At 50.2% G+C, this 11,036-nt stretch overlaps 1 protein-coding gene across 1 annotated transcript in view; it reads left to right on the top strand.

The window, feature by feature from the left end:
* The first annotated feature begins 34 nt into the window (after positions 1–34).
* RSPRY1 (ring finger and SPRY domain containing 1) overlaps positions 35–11,036 on the top strand; it is a 45,350-nt gene continuing 34,348 nt past the window's right edge. Inside the window, exon 1 of the mRNA XM_051629371.1 lies at positions 35–103. The gene's annotated coding sequence lies outside the window, so the exon portion shown is untranslated. The remainder of the gene's footprint in view (positions 104–11,036) is intronic.

Below are 11,036 nucleotides of genomic sequence, written 5' to 3'. Positions count from 1 at the left end.
CGGGGGGGCGTGGCCGGGCGCGGCCGCCATTTCCGGCGGCGCCGCCGCACAAAGGAGCGGCCGGGCGGGCCGGGCCGGGCCCCGCGGCGTCCCGGGCGCGGAGGTACGGGGGGGCGGGGAGCGGGGCTGCGGGAACGGGCAGCTCCCGCCGCGCCCCGGTGGTCGGCGGCGGCGGGCCGGGAAGCCGCGGGTGCCTGAGGGAGGGCGCGGGGCTCGCCCCCGCCCAGCCCGCCGCTTGCCCGGGGCGGAGTCCCGGTGGGTGCGGGCCGGGAGGGCCCGGGGTGAGGCCCGGGCGGCATCCCGCCCTCCCGGGGTGTCCGTGGGTGCTGCCCTGGCCTTCGGGCGGTGCCCCGCTCCCCGGGGTGCAGCCCCGGGAGGCCCCGGGGCCGCTGAGACCTCGGGCTGCCCGCTCCCGGCCAACCGGGGGCAGCCCCCGGGGGCTCTCGGGGGCACCGGGAGCTCGTCCCGGGGCTTGTGTGACTTGCAAAACGCGGGCAGGGCTGCAGCGGCTCGGTGGGGAGGGGATAAAGGGCCCCGCTGCTCTGGGACCCCCGTGGGGGCTCAGACAGAAGCGAAGGAATTTCATCAAGCCCTTGGGTGTTGTTTTACATTAGCGTAACAAAGTCAGAATCCTGAAGACTCGGTAGCACTCCCGAGGCAAAAGCAGTCCTGCAGAGCAAGCGTTCTGGCTCTCGCAGGGCGCACAGGAAGGTGTGCAGGGAGCATGGACCAAACGCGGTTATTTCTCTCTTGTTTTCCGTGCTCGGGCAGCAGAGCCCGAGGGAAGAACCTTTCCTGGGAGCGCGGTGACACCCTGGCACTGCGTTGCTTTCAGTCCAGTGCTTAGAAAGCACGTTTCCCTGCTGCTGGGAACATGCTGATACCGTTTGTCTCCTAAGCCCTGTGATTCTGCCCTGCTTGTTGCTGTTTCTGTCTCCCATATCTTCATTTTTCCCATTTAAAGGCTGTTTCTTGTGTTGTGCTGCAGTAGGTGCAATGTCCCTCCGGGGTAGAGCCTCAGTGTAGGTCCTGAGAATGACTCTAGTCATTTTGGTTGCATTTGCTGTTTTCTTATTGCAAAATCTTGCTCTGAATCTCTGGTATCCAGCCCGAGCCCAGAGTTCATTTTGGTGCTCAACCCACGTTTATCAGGGTTTCTCCTGCAGCAGAACTTTGAAGCACAGCCCTAAGAGCTGCCTTTTCTCTTCAAAATGTATTCAGCCTCCTGGATCCTGCATTGTTTTCAGAATGCTGATGTGTTTGGTGTGCTTTTCCTTTTATGTCTGTGTCAGTATTTGTTTTCTTCAACATCAGGAAGAGGGTTTTTCTCCACTTGGTACTAGTTTTGCCTCAGGTTTTTAATTTTTCTGTCCTTTGTCTTGCGGTGGCTGCATTTATTTGGTTTGGTGTTTGTTTTCCTCCTGCTGGTCCTCAGTTCAGTTGTTCTGCTTTACTCCTCATTTTCTGTGCATCCATCAGTGCTGAGAGATTATTGTCACCTGGAGACCTACAGACATCTGTCTGCTGCTAATCTCCCCCCTTTACTTCTCAGTATTGAAACCTTGGCTGTTTCCCTGCTAAACCAGACACATTCTTAACAGTTCTCATCACTGAGATGTTCCCTCACATCTTGTCTCCTCTTGCATGACTGGCTGTGGGTTTCTGGAGGACCATGCAGTCTCAAAACTTGGCAGATCATTTGGAGAGTCTGGGATGTTGAGAAGTGTGAGGTTCTGAATTTTGCTTGTTGGTTGTTTTGATGGTTTGTTTTTTGTTGTTTTTTTTTTTTGCATTTATCCAAATGCGAAGAATTGATCTGTTGTTTGCTCTGATCTAAATCTGGCCTGTTCTTCTGCAAGTGCTTCTGCATGTGTCTTTGTTCTCTGCCCAAGCCTGCTCAGCAGAAGAGGTCCTTTCTTCTGCTGGCACCCTTCCTGTATCCCTTCCTCAGGACATTGCTCTTACTGTTTTGGGTCCCAATCTCTGCTTGTTGTTCTCCTTCACAGACCTGGTGGCATAGGTTGTGTGTTCCTCCTGGTGTGTTCCCTTCAGATGCCTGAAGCACAGCTGTAGTTACATGCTCACCTCTCCTTGTCTCTTCCCTTTCCATCCACCTCGAGGTTCCTACTGACTCCAGAGTTCTCAGTATCTTCTTTCTTTCAGGTGGGTGGGAAGCTCCTCCAGGATATTTTAATGCAGAGTTTTGCATCGTGCACATCTCCTGTCGTTGCTCTTGCTGATTGCCTTAGCTTGGGTTTGGATATTTACCTGCTGCACATCTAATTCAGGCAGCCCACAGGCCTCTTTATCAGCTGGGATGCTGGTGTGTGCTTCCTGGGAGGTGGGGTTATTGGTTTCCTTGAAGTCTCTAATCTTCCTTCTCATTTATCTCCACCCTCCTGTACATGGAGTTCAACTGCAGCACCTCCTGGTAGCCACTCTGGCCTGGTGATTCAGGGACCACCCAGTGGCTCCCTTAGTCTCACTGTTATCTTGCTCTGTGCTTTCCTTACTGCTCCTTTCTTCACTCAGAAGGGTCGTGGTGGTTTTTTTCTGCTCAACTTCTCAGTTCTCTTCCTTGGTACATTTTCAGTGTTTCTACATGGGAGGTCTTGGCTCTCAGCATTTTTCATTTGCTGTGAGCCTCATGATGAGCTTGCATCATGATGACTGCAGCACAGCTCCAAGTGACAGAATCCCAAACTGATTTGAGTTGGAAGGGACCTTAAAGATCCAACCCCCCTGCTACAGGCAGGGACACCTCCCACCAGCCCAGGTTGCTCCAAGCCCCATCCAACCTGCCCTTCAACACTGCCAGGGATGGGGCAGCCACAGCTTCCCTGGGCAACATGGGCCAGGGTCTCACCACCCTCACAGCAAAGAATTTCCTTCTCATGTCCAACCTAAATCTCCCCTCCTCCAGTTTGAACCCCTTCCCCCTTGTCCTCTCCCTCCCTGCCCTTGTCCCAAGCCTCTTCCCAGCTTTCCTGGAGCCCCTTCAGGCACTGGAAGGTGCCCTAAGGTCTCCCTGGAGCCTTCTCTTCTCCAGGCTGAACACCCCAACTCTCCCAGCCTGTCTCCAGAGCAGAGCTGCTCCAGCCCTCCCATCTTCTCTGTGGCCTCCTCTGGACTCTTTCCAGGAGCTCCATGTCCTTTTTATGTTGGGGCTTCAGAACTGGGCACAGTTCTTCATCAGAGTGGAGACTCACAAGAGCCCAGTAGAGGGGACCATCCCTTCCCTGGCCCTACTAGCCACACTTCCACTGGTGCAGCCCAGGACATGGCTGGTCTCTGGGCTCTATCACACATTGCTGGCTCTTGTCGAGCTTCTTTATCCACCAGTGGAGCAGAGCTTGTCATGTGCACCATTAACTTGCTGCCCCTGTGTCCAGAAGGAAACCTGAAATGATCTCGCCTTGTAGTACCCTGCAGGCAAGCTCATGTGATGAAGTTTGTCCCAGTCTGCTTCATTGTAACTGTTTTTTGTTCAGTGTTTTGAACTGTTTGGGACTAGAGTAATTTTTCCTCTCTTGATTGCTCAGCAGACTTTGAATTCACTCCTTGTGTTAAAGCAGCCCAGGCAGAGGTGCTGTCCTGGGCTTCATTGTCTTCCGAGGGTCTTGTTAGAGCTGTGTCATGTTGTGCCTTGTTTCCTTGTCCCCTGACAATACACTGTTTTCCCTCCCTGGCTGCTCTGTGCTGGCTGAAGCTGGCACAGCGTGGTGGCACCAGCATGAGCTTGATTTCCTCTTCTATTCTCCATCGTGTTGCTGAGGTCTAAAGTCAGTCAGACATTCATGCTGACTCACAGGTTGGTGAGTGACCTGTGCATCATGACCTCTCCTCAGCTCTGCTTGCAATGACCTGATACCTTGATCTGCCACTGCTGGGGCCAAGCTTGTGCTTGAGGTGCTTTCCCACCTCTGCCACAGAAGCTCCATGGCTGTGGGAGGTTTTGCCCACCCAGGAGTGACGTTTGCTGGCTCAGAGTCTGGGCTGAGGGGCTGCTCAGCACTTCTGGTTCACTTGTTAATGGGGTTGGGGGAATCACCATGATCAGTACCAAGATCCATCCTTGTCCTGAAACATCTCTTCCTTGGAGAAGTGGTGGTTTCCCTCCATGCAGAACACTTACAGCTGTAGTTAGTTTTCTCCTTTTCTGAGGCTTTTTTTTTTTTCCCTGTATAAAGTGCTTTAAGTTTCTGAAAATGACTGGTTTTGCTGGACAGAGGAGAAGGCCAGGACATAGTTGAGGACTATCTCCTCAGCAGTTGAGGACGTAGTATCTTAGGGATTGGAAGGGACCTCTGAACATCAAGTCCAACTCCCCCTGCTGCAGCAGGAACACCCAGGGCAGGTCACACAGGAACGTGTCCAGACAGGGCTTGAAAGTCTTCAGAGAAGGAGACTCCACAGCCTCTCTGGGCAGCCTGTCCCAGGGCTCTGTCACCCTCACAGGAAAGGAGTTTCTCCTCATGCTGAGGTGGAACTTCCTGTGTTGTCACTTGGTGCCGTTTCCCCTCGTACTGTCACAGGCACCACTGAACAGACACTGGCCCATTCTTGACACCCACCCTGCTTGTATTTGTAGACATTAATCAGGTCCCCTCTTAGTCTTCTCTTCTCAAGACTAAGCAGCCACATCTTGATGTGAAGTTTTGATGTGCCTTTTTGGATTGCTTGCCTCAATGCATGTGCACAAGCTGATGTTAATGCAGCTTGAATGAGAGGACAGGCAGTGAGCTACATGCCAGAAGGTTCTGCCATTCCCCCGTGGATTATACCTTCCTGGAGACAGTGGGGTGGGCTAGAAAGGGATCTCAAAATATAAAATCCAGCAGACATGCTGATGCTGTTCTTCTCCAAAAGCAAGGCATGGAGAAAGCTTGGGGTTCTTCACAGTTTTGACAAACATTCACCTCCTGGTGAGTGGAGAGTGATTGTGTTTGCACTCAGACTCCAGTCAGTGGAGTGAAAGATTAAAAATACATAAATAATGGAACAACAGGTGAGTTGTTCTCTCTTTAGAACTTTTACCCCTCTAGAACATTGAGTGAAGTAGTATCTAAATGTAATTATCAAAACAGTTTAATCTTAATTCTCCTGAAATGCCTCACAAAATCATTAGGAGAAGCCCCAGATGATTATGACTCTGTGTTGTTCCTGATGACAGGCTTTTGAAAGATTCTTAATATCTTTTGGAGTTTTCTGACCTTTTTGGTGCACAGCCACAACAAACAAACATGGGCACACACTCTTGTTTGGACCATTCTTAGGCTGCCTTGTGAATCATGTAGATGCTTGTTTTTGTCCTGCTTCCTAACCCACGTGTGCCCATCCAACTCTTCACTCAAGCAGTTGATCCCCTTCTTTTTGGCCGTGGGAGCTCCAAAAGCCATTTACCAAATTCCTCTTGAGTTTCTTCATTCAGGTGAAGGCCTTAAAACACCATGAAACAAACCTCACAGCTCAGTGGTAGGAGGAGGATACCTGTGAAACATGGAGTCACTGGCTCTGTTGTTGACAGGGCTTTTTAAAAGTTGGGGACAAACTTTTTTAGCAGGACCTGTTGCAATGGGACAAGGGGTGATGCTTTCAAACAGAAAGAGGGGAGGTTTAGATTAGACGTACAGAATATTTTTTTATGCTGAGGATGGTGAGTCAGTGACCCAGATTGCTCAAAGAGGTGGGAGATGTCCCATCCCTGGAACCATTCAAGGCCAGGTTGGATGGGGCTTGGAGCAACCTGGTCCCTACTTACTGCAGGGGGTTGGACTGGGTGGCCTTTAAAGGTCCCTTCCCACTCAAACATGCTGTGATGCTATGATAGAATGGCATGTAACAACAGGACAGGGGGGAATGGATTAAAACTGGAGGAGGGGAGATTTAGGTTGGAAATGAGGAGGAAATTCTTTAGTGTGAGGGTGGTGAGAGCCTGGCCCAGGTTGCCCAGGGAAGCTGTGGCTGCCCCATCCCTGGCAGTGTTGAAGGGCAGGTTGAATGGGGTTTGGAGCAACCTGGGCTGGTGGGAGGTGTCCCTGCCCATGCAGGGGGTTGGATCTAGATGATCTTTAAGGTCCCTTCCAACCCAAACCAATCTATAAACCACCTGGATGTAACACTTGTGTTACACGTGGTCACCCTCTCAACACTAGGATCTTTCCTGGTAGCCTTGTAGCAGGGCAGACAGAAAAGATCTTCAAAGCATGATCTGAAGGGACAAATGGCTTGACATGGAGCTGGGTTCCTGTGTGTTTGTTTTTAATAGTTGAGATAAGGGGTTCCAGTGACCTGCCCAGAGCTGTGCATCACGTTCTGCAGACTCCAGATCTGGAAGCCCCAGATCAGGGATCGCACTTCCCACAAGTGCCTCTGAGGCAGGTTTGCTGACCTACTGACCTGCATGTTCTGTCTGACTTAGGTGGTAGTGCTTTGAGCTGGATCCTCTTACAGGAGGAAGGAGAATCAGAAGGGTGTCTCCTGCTCTGCTGGTGCAGCCCTGAGCTGACTAGCAAAGAAGAAGCTGCTGGCTTTCTGTGGCTGGCCAGGAAGGTCCCAACACTGGCTGTCTGCTGCGGGCACTGAAAGATTTGCCACACCTCCGTGCTGCTTGAATTAACAAGGGGAACTACAGTTTCCTGCTACACTGTTAGTTTGAGATGATAACCATAATGTCATAAAGTGACAAACTTGGTGAGGCTGAGAATAGGAGGGTCTAGACACTGTCTGCTCTGCTCTCCAAGGTGGTTGTCAGACAGCTGACAGTGCAGGCTTCCAGCTGAGGCTTTGCTGTGTTCTTCAGCAATGGTATCAAAATCCTTTACACATCCCCAAGTGTTTTGGGTGTATTATGGATTCAGAATAGCTTAGTCATGCCATCTAGCTGGACTCCTTGCTGTGGTCTGCAGCGGGAGACTCTTCTGCCTTCAGCAGTTCTGTACCTAACCTTGCTTTGGAAGCAAGCCCAGCTCTGACAAACCACAGAAAGGAAGCACCAAGATGAGCAGGTAGACAAGAAACAGCACAACTCTGGGTTGTCACCTTTTTGTCTCTGTTCCATGAAGCTGGTGACTTGCTGATGAGAATCTGCCCGTCCCCAGCAGTCCCCGCTTTTGAAGCATCTTTCAGTAGCCCAGGTGCCTCTGCGCTAGCCCGAGATCTAGTTCCTGTGGCAGGACTGTGGGGTGTCTCTCTTGGAGCTGCTCAGTCTCTTGATTTGTCCCTCAAAATGCTTTTGTAGTTTCTTTTGTTCATGCCTGAGGTGTTTTGAACTCAGGATGTATTATTGCAGATGACTCCATGAGTTGATCTCCATGTAATGTAAGAGAACTCTTCCATTGGTGTCTGCATCCTAATGTAGGTAAAGCCTTCTCCTTTCTGGGATGGACTATTACTAAATTTACTAGAAAATCTTGAAAGAAATGCATTGGATTTTTGGTGGGGTTTCTTTGCAATTCTGCATTTCTGGACCAGAGGCTGCACTTTTCTCCCAGCCCTGTCTGTTCTGGAATTTCTTAGTGCTTTTTATTTTGAATCCTGATATTGTGAATGTTTTTGTCAACATTTAGCAAAGTCGTTTGTTGTTGACAACATCTGTAACTTTTCAAGGCAACAAGGAAGATTAGCTTGAATTAACGGAAGGATTTATGTAAAAGCCTCCAAATGAACATCTGTGCCACAACTTCATGTGCTGTAGCTAATCAATTTGATTTGATGTGCTTGTGTCCCTGTGGTTTGCAGGATCAGTGTTCCCTGCCATCTGCAGGGCATTCTCCTCTTCCTGCCACTTCTGTGCATTATCTTCTGCTCCTTGGGCAACTGCTGAGCTTGTAGAGCCCTGCCACGTCAGCCTGCTGGAGGCAAGTCTTGTTCAGCTTCCTCAGAGCTGTCAGATACCACTCTCTTAAAAAAAAAAAAAAAAAAAGATTATTATCTCAGACATGTTAATCTGCCTCGAAGCCTTGCTTTGACTCTGGAAATAAATGTAATGAGCTGTCTCCAGTCTGGGGAGAAGGGAACAGGGAAGTTGTTCTGCGTGGTTGATGCCAGTGTTGAATGAGTGGTTTAGACATTCAAAGTGTGGAAGTGCAGCTGAGGTTTTCTGCAGGTCGTGGTACCAACGGCTGTTCCACCTCAATGATGGTGAAATGAGAAATCATCACCTGTGAGGTAGAAGAAGCTGGGAGGGGGTAAATGCTTCTTTTTCTCTTTCAGCCAGAGCTGTAGCAGAACAGACTCAGGTGCTTGAGGAGCCCTGGGCAGTGGTCTCCTTTGCCGGAGGTAAGGGAAAACCTGAGAGGGGATCTAATGAATGTCTATCAATACATGAGGGCAGCAAGAAGGCAGGACAAGCTCTTGTCACTTGTGCCCTGGGACAGGACATGGGGCAATGGACTCAAACTGGAGCCCAGGAAGTTCCACCTCAACATGAGGAAGAACTTCTTTCCTGTGAGGGTGACAGAGCCCTGGGACAGGCTGCCCAGAGAGGTGGTGGAGGCTCCTCTGGAGACTTTCCAGACCTGTCTGGATGCCTTTCTGAGTGACCTGCCCTGGTTTTGGTCCTGCTCTGGCAGGGGTGTTGGATTTGATGATCTTTGGAGGTCCCTTCCAACCCCTGACATTCTGTGATTATGGGGAGGGCAGGAGTCCCTTTATCAGGCCTAATTTGGAGACACTAGTTGAAGTGAGACCTTAAAGTTTGCCTTGCAAATTGTTGCGATTTTGGTGTTCCTGCATCACCTTAAAAAAACTGATTTAAGGGAAGTAAAAAGTCAAAGTAGTTCAAGGTGCAAGTGACTAGAAAATGTGACTTTCACAGTGAGTCTACAGAAAAAACCCAACATACTGTGGTGGCAGCTGGTCTCTGCTTCTTCTTTCCTCCTTGGCTATTGTCACATAAGTTTGAAGAGGAGATCACTACTTCAACTACTCTGTTTCTGGCAAAGCTAGACTTCCCTGGAAAAGACTGCAGGATTGAAGCCCAGTTTTTTGCATAAGCCCTGCACAAGCCTGGGGGCTTTCACTGGTGACAGAAGCTGGAAAGGTTTTGAGGTGCTCAGTCTCTTTCCCTTCATGTGAAGCAGGCAGGGTCAAGGTCAGTCTGCTTTCGGTTTTGGGTGCTCTTACGCCAGCAAGAAAGCAAATAACTGTGGCAATGGCTGTGTCCTGCAGTGGTGACACACTGCATGCCAGTAAATGTTTCCCATTGAGTCTGGACAGTAGTCTTAACCCTCTGGGATATTTTTAAAGAAAATAGAATTAAATTAGAGGCTTGCTTCAGATGACACAATGTGATTTTGGGTTGCTACATGCAAAATAACTGACCAAGCACTGACTTGCTCCTCCTGACCCTGCGGTCTACCTCTTGGGTGTGCTGCATGGACACCAAGTCACCCTTTCTCTTTAGTACTGCAAGTTTTACAGTTGAGAGGTTGACCTTCCCCCCTATTCTGCCTTTGTGAGGCCTCATCTGGAGCACTGTGTCCAGTTCTGAGCTCCCCAGTTCATGAAGGACAAGGAACTACTGGGGAGAGTCCATCCCAGGGCACTGAGATGCTGAAGGGGCTGGAGCATCTGCCTGTGAGGAAAGGCTGGGAGAGCTGGGGCTGCTCAGCTGGAGAGGAGGAAACTGAGGGGGGATCTGATCAGTGCTGGTCAATAGCTACAGGGGGTGTCAGGAGGATGGGCCAGACTCTTCTCAGGGGTGCCCAGTGGCAGGACAAGGGGCAGTGGGCACAAACTGGAGCACAGGAGGGTCACGGCAAACATCAGGAAAAAATTCTTCACTGTGAGACTAATAGAGTCCTGGAACAGGCTGCCCAGAGAGGTTGTGGAATCTCCTTCTCCGGATACATTCCAAACCCACCTGGACATGTTCCTGTGGGATCTACTGTAGATGATCCTGCTCTAGCAGGGGGGCTGGAGTAGATGATCATCAGAAACCCCTTCCAACTCTCACTGCTCTGTGACTCTGTGACCTCAGTGTGATCTGAGCAAGTCTCAATTTCTTGTTACCATTGTATTCCATTTACTGGGAATTCTTGGCTTTCATCACCAACCTGATCATTCCAAAGCTGATGTCCTCTCCATGGTACAAAAGCTTGTCATTGCAAACAGCCTCTTCCCTCCCTCTTATTCCTGTACTGCAGTTGATTATCTTGCAGCCATTCCTAGTTGTTTCTTCCTTGTGGTAGTTTGAACTTTTCATCTGACTGGCATCACAAATATTTCCATCTCTTCCTTTTTGGGAAGGATCATTTATTTGGGAAAGATATGCTGAGGAAAATATTTATAATTATTTTATCTCCTTAATAGGAAGTTGCTGCCCAAAACCCTTGCAGTTTTGCTTTTGAAAAGCTGTCAACCTTACAGTGTAGTTTCCTGACTGAGCTCCTGTGTTACTCTGCTCTAGAGAGGAGAAACTGCTGGTGTTGCTCTTGTTGTGGTGGCAGAAGTTGGGAAAGTGGTTCCAGGAGCTGAAACCTTCTTTACATGCTTACGTGCATGAGGTTTTTTGTTTGCTTGGCAACACGCTCCATTTCATGGGAAGGAGAGGCATTTTCCATCATGAGGCAGTGTTATGGTTGGCTGTAACCAAATATTTGAGGGGATGAATCACTGACTCTTGGGTTGCTCATTGCAGAGAAAATGAGGCTAATGCCACTTGGAGCTGCCTCCTCCATTGGTGTGTTCTGTCGGATGATGGAGAGGAGGCCTCTCTTGGGCATCCCTGCTGCCAGGCAGGTGCAAACCCACTCCAGGAGCATTTATTTCGATGGCTGATGAGTTCATCTTTCTCACTTGGACTTGCAGCTGTGGCAGGTTGGTCAGTCTGTGCAGCTTGCATCTCCTTCACACATCTGTGCAGGTCCTTCAGCCTGCCAGGAGAGCAGCTGCCTTGCTGCGGTGGGGACGGCCTCAGTGGAGGCGTGTGGAGTACGGGCAGTCCTGGTGGAGCTGTGCAGGGCTCAGAGGCTGTTGCTGGAGGTGGTGGCCCAGAAGCTGCTGTTCTCCTCTGCAGGAGGAGTGTCCAGCCC

The sequence above is a fragment of the Apus apus genome, chromosome 11 (genome assembly GCF_020740795.1).
Source record: "Apus apus isolate bApuApu2 chromosome 11, bApuApu2.pri.cur, whole genome shotgun sequence".
Taxonomy (NCBI): domain Eukaryota; kingdom Metazoa; phylum Chordata; class Aves; order Apodiformes; family Apodidae; genus Apus; species Apus apus.
This window is presented reverse-complemented; position numbering and strand designations above follow the sequence as displayed.